Consider the following 5,893-nt stretch of genomic DNA (forward strand, 5'->3'; position numbering starts at 1 on the left):
ACTGACGGGTAAAGGAAAGAGGAGTTTGTCTATCTACAATACAACAGACTGTCCCAATTTGCACCGGCCAAAGGGAAGATACATCTTTACCCGCAAGCGTGCATAGCCTTAATCCAATCTAAAGGCACAATCGCCTACAAAGAAACATTCTAGGTATTAGGAGTGTGGCAAATATTTGGTGGCTATTGCATTTTATTGTTAAAACATAAATCAAACATGCAAAATACTGCACACATATAAAGTGTGTGAGAAAAACAAAAGTTCTTTATCAGCCATGAAGGCCCATCAGGAAATACAGTCATGGGATGTAGACAAATATATACCTGACCCACAGACACTAAACAAGAAAGAAGAATCATACACATGCAGCAAGAGCTTTAGTTTGACATCACTACGCAAGCTTCATCAGCACACGTACACAGGACAAAAACCATTCAAGTGCAGTGAATGTGTCAAGAGCTTTAGTAGGCTATCAGAACTACAAAGACACGAGCGAACACACACAGGGGAAAAGCCATACCATTGCAGTGAATGTGTGAAGAGCTTTAGTAGGTTATCAGACCTAAAAAGTCATCAGAGAACACACACGGGGGAAAAACCCTGTCATTGTAGTGAATGTGACAGTAGTTAATGCGACTCTTCAGCATTAAGGTATCATCAGCGAGCTCACACAGGAGAAAAACCATTCAAGTGCACTCAATGTGCAAAGTGCTTTAGTGAGTTATCAACACTTCAAAGACATCAGCGAACACACACAGGGGAAAAACCATTCAAGTGCAGGGAATGTGTGAAGAGCTTCAGTCAGTTATCCGACCTACAAAGACACCAGCGAACAAACACAGGTGAAAAACCATTCAAGTGCAATGAATGTGGGAAGAGCTTTAGTCGATTATTACACCTTCAAAGTCATCAGCGAACACACACGGGGGAAAACCATTCAAGTGCAATGAATGTGGGAAGAGCTTTAGTTGATAATCACACCTTCAAAGTCATCAGCAAAAACACACGGGAAAACCCATTCAAGTGCAGTGAATGTGCAAAGTGCTTTAGTCAGTTATCAGACCTAAAAAATCATCAGCGAACACATACGGGGGAAAAACCTTATCATTGCAGTGAATGTCACAGTAGTTTTTGCTACTCTTCAGTATTAAGGAATTATCAGCAAACTCACGCAGGAGAAAAACCATTCAAGTGCAATGAATGTGGGAAGAGCTTTAGTCGATAATCAGAACTACAAAGACATCAGCGAACACACACAGGGGAAAAAACATTCAAGTGCAGTAAATGTGCAAAGTGCTTCAGTAAGTCATCATACCTACAAAATCATCAGCGAACACACGGAGGAGAAAAGCCATTTAAATGCAGTGAATGTGGGAAGAGCTTTAGTCAATTAGAAAATCTACAAACACATCATCGAACACACACAGGGGAAACCCTATCATTGTAGTGAATGTGACAGTAGTTTTCGCAGCTCTTCAACATTAAGGTATCATCAGCGAACTCACACAGGAGAAAAACCATTCAAGTGCAATGAATGTGGGAAGAGCTTTAGTCAATTATCAGAGCTACAAAGTCATCAGCGAACACACAGGGGGAAAACAGAGAAGGGCACTGAAAGTGTGAAGGGCTTTTGTCAATTTTCAATCCCACACAGCCCTCAGTGAATATACTCCTTCATTTAACTCGCATGGAAATAATCCTAGAGATGCAGAGACCCCGGAAAGAACTTAAGAACATAAAAAATAATATTGACCCATCTGAGGGCATAGACAAGAGCAGAACAATGCAGGTATTGTGAGAGGAATAAATTACGGAAAAAGATCAAATTCAAATTATGTGGGATATTGAAATACCAGATGATAGAAGACCCGAATAGCAGTAAAGAAGAAAAACAGATAACAGTATTTGCAGAATTATAAAGGTGTTTGTGTCTAGTGTTTGTTCACTTCTGTACACATAGCAAAGTGACAAAATGTACCAGGATATACAGTGGAAGACAAGCTCAATGTGAATTAAAAGAAAAGAAACATTTGGTGAAGAAGAGATACAAAGAAAAACATTCAATCGCACCTGATCACACTACCTGTAAAAGCATCACCGAACAATACTGTGACTAACAACGGTACTTTCAGCTAACTTGTTGGATTAGTGATAAAACCTATAAACCCAACACACCCAGAGTGAACATGTTGTCAGGGCTCTGGAGATGGGAAACTTCATCAGTAAAATGTATGTATTACTATTGACAAATGCCACTGCAGTCTATGTAATGAACTAAAGTGAAGCACAGGTGTTCAAGGAATAACCTATTTTTAGATATAAAAGGGCATATACCTTGTTTTAAGTAACGTTTGCTGCATCTTTTACACACTGTTATCGGTTGATGGATCAGCTCGTGTCTCGGGCCTTATATCTAAGTGTGACCCGTGGCTCCTCTCCGACTTGGCTCTCCCTATTCATTTTGTGATTTGCCAAACTCTACTTTTTTACCAGAATTGAGCCACTGTAAGCAGCAGACTCTGTTTCAAGAATGTGGTGAAATAGCGAAATCTCGCATTGTTAGAAACGGAAGGTCCCAGGGACCACCGACTCCGACGCGGTAGCTTGGCGCGAGGCGGGAAGGCACTCCGGGAGCTATGTGTTAAGTAGTTGTGCAGCACACACGCACACTGACCCAGTAATGTACACGCAATGAAAAGACACCACTCCAGGTTCATTGGCGAAAACAAATATCTTTATCTACTTCTGGTCAAGGGAGGTGGTGCAAGGTTCTCACTTTAGACAGGATAAGCAGTTTTTATAACATCAGCCTCCACAGGTAACACTCCCACTACGCCTGTGCACTACAGGTAACATTTCTTATATTACTGTTCAACATAGGCAACACTTCTTATGTACGTAATCAAGACCAGTAACATTTCCTATGCATGTAGTAACATTCCTTCTGCGGGCGTCAAAACAGTTGACATTTCCTATGCAGGGGGTGTCAGAACAATCACCTTAACTCCTGCGCCCTGAATGCACTGCCAGTATCCAGCCCCCTGTCACACAATCATTGCAGCCAGCCAGACTCACATTGATGGTTACACAGGAATGGGGGTTCGGCTAATATGGCCCTCAGTGTTCAGTTCCAGTTCAGGGTCACACTGGCAGGCTGACAAGTCACAGATGGAGGCTCGTGACAGCTACCCCCCCCCCCTTTCCCGAGGTCTCAGTAGCCGGGGCAATGGTTAGAGCCTCGCACTCACCCGCTTGATTCAGGGGGGTGGCACCGCAGGAGCCAGGCGGCACCGAGCCAAGTCTCTGGGAGACGCCCCCTCTCCAGGCAGCCCACTGCTCCTCACTCAAGGGGCTCTCTCCTAGAGGGGGGGCGATAAGATTTCCTGAAGTTTTCAGAGCCCATGCAGGCAGGTGGAGCTGAGCCGGTGCTCCCACACGCAGCGGAGCCCCTCTGGGGCAGATCGGGACAGGCACCGGGCGTCTGTAGGCCCGAGACCCGGGAGCCAATCCCTGCGCAGCTTACAGGGGGGCGTGGCCGATGACGCGGCCGGTGCCCCGGTTGACCCGCACAGTTTGCTCACGCGTCCTAGGCCCAGCGCAGCCTTCGCTGAAGCCGCGGCCGCCCTCCCCTTGCTACAGGTGCAGCGGAGGTGCGCAGTACAACACAATCTTCTTCTGGGGCAGCCCCGGGGCCACGGCGGTGATTCAGCACATCGTGATCTTCTATCTGAGCAGCCCCGGGGCCGCGGCGGTGATTCCGGCCACAGCGCTTCTCGGGGGCAAAGCGCCTGTATTCCAATCCACGGCCAGCGGCGGTGAGTTCCCTCGCCAGCGTCCCTTTTACTTGCAGCGCGGGGGCCGCGGCAGTGATCTGGGGGTCAGCAGCGCTTCTGGACTCAGCACGGAGGGGATCACAGCCGGAGCGCTCGCAGTAACTGGCAAATTCTTCCCAGATAGCGCCTAATTAGCACAGCACCAATAGAAGGGGCCAAGTCCTTGCAGTAAAGCGCTTGGATGACACAGCTCTAGCAGGAGGGGGCAAGTTCTTGCAGGAAAGCGCTTGGATGACACAGTGCTTACCTCGTGGTTTCTTCACAGCTGCAGCGCTCACAGGTCCTTCAGCTCTTAGGGATCACAGCGCTAGTTGGGGAGATCCAGGCGTTAGGCAGCCAGCGCTTCTTCTCACAGCGCTGGCAGTAGGTGACAGACATTAGTGGCAGGAGTTAGCAGCAGTGCTTGGGAGGATTGAAGTCTTGAGCAGGCGCACTGGAGTTAGCACCCCGGGTCCCCCTCACACTGAGCAAGGTCAGCGGGCTGGCAGGATCACTCAGCTATCTTGGGGACAGCAGGGCCTAAGCTCAGTCAGCCTCAGTAGTGTAGCATCCCCCTGGCCAACAGCCTATACTCCAGCGGAGGGTCCCCAGGTCCAGTAGTGCTCCAACTAACACTCTGGTTTTCCCTCCCTTTCTTTTATACCCCTAGTTCAGGTGATCCTGCAAAAAGCGGCAAGTTCTGGCGCCAACCTGGGGGGGTTGGAAAATTCCAGAGGCTCTGGGGACTCTGTGGTGGCTTCTCTGGTGACAGGGGCGGGACGCCCAGGGTTACAATATCATAATGTCCCAGCCTGTCCCCAACTACTAGCGCGCAGATATGACAGTGGCCACTCCGCAGTAGCAGGGGCCTTTGGCAGCCATCTTATTAGGAGAAAGCACCTGCACCTCAGCACTGTTCAGCAGCGGTAAGGTGCCCAGAGTCTTATGTCCAACAAAAGATGGCGGAAAAACTGGAGGCATAAAGGGGAAAAATGCGGGGTTAGACCACCCTAGGGCTGACAGGTCTAACACACATTTAAAGCATATATGTGCCAGGACAATCCGTTGCACTCCCAGCAACTCGTCTCCCACACTGATTGTCCCTTGGTCTCAAGTGTTCTGAAGGATTTGTCGTATGAATGCCAGAAGTGGCAGTGACATTCATGAAGCTAAAGCTAACAGGAGTGTGTGGCAGATAGAGAGGGGAGAGATAAAGAGAGCGAGAGAGACACAGAAAGGGGGAGAAAAAGAGAGAAATGGAAGGAGGGGGAACGGCAGGAGATTTGTATTCACTTAAAAATAGAAGAAGCAGCCGAATACATGTCAATGTCTGACATCACCAGAAAAACGGGCTGAATACCTGTGAATTTATATATTTAATTTTAATACCTATAGACTCATGTCATGCCAATAAACAGGGACCAAGTAAGGAAAATAGTGAAGGAGCCCATTATCATATGCAAATCACAATGACGTCACATGTAGTGACGTCACAAGAAGTGATGTCAGGCCCTTATAATAATTTTCACATGAAAGGTCGATGGTCTGTTTTAAAAACAAAAAACAAGAAACGTAAAATAATGTAAAAATAAGTTTTTGATTTCAGTTTTTATTCATCATGTGTTTTCCCCACTATCAGTTTGTGACTAATCTCGGAAATGACTGAAAGTGTGAATATTTTTAAACAGATATGTGGAACTTGGAAATTAAATTTTTAAACAGTTTTAAGCGAATATATAAAATGTGCATTTAATTTTCGTTTGTTTCCTGACGTTGTTCTTTTTCCAGCCACTAAGCCCCAAAGTGTTTCACATTTACAGTGTATTAAGCAATAGAAGGGCTAATTTTGTCAAGTTCTCTGTTCCTCTCTTGCGCCACTCACACAAATAAATAAAGGGGACGCTGCTAGTGGGACGGATAGTTACAAACACTCTGAGGCCTGTGTTTGCAGATGCAAGAAACTAAGGGGCTCATTATGATGTCAGGCGGAGGCACCTCTGCGGTGCTGGCGGTGGTGGAAAATGATGTTGTCCGGCTGCGAGCTTCGGTCCTCACGCCCGCCATATTTCAATGGTCAAATA

At 46.8% G+C, this 5,893-nt stretch overlaps 1 pseudogene; it reads left to right on the plus strand.

Moving 5' to 3' along the window:
* Positions 1-274: 274 nt before the first annotated feature.
* LOC146839202 (uncharacterized) lies at positions 275-1,284 on the plus strand (annotated as a pseudogene).
* The last annotated feature ends 4,609 nt before the right edge of the window (positions 1,285-5,893 follow it).

This window comes from Triturus cristatus, chromosome 4_2 (assembly GCF_964204655.1).
Source record: "Triturus cristatus chromosome 4_2, aTriCri1.1, whole genome shotgun sequence".
NCBI classification, from domain to species: domain Eukaryota; kingdom Metazoa; phylum Chordata; class Amphibia; order Caudata; family Salamandridae; genus Triturus; species Triturus cristatus.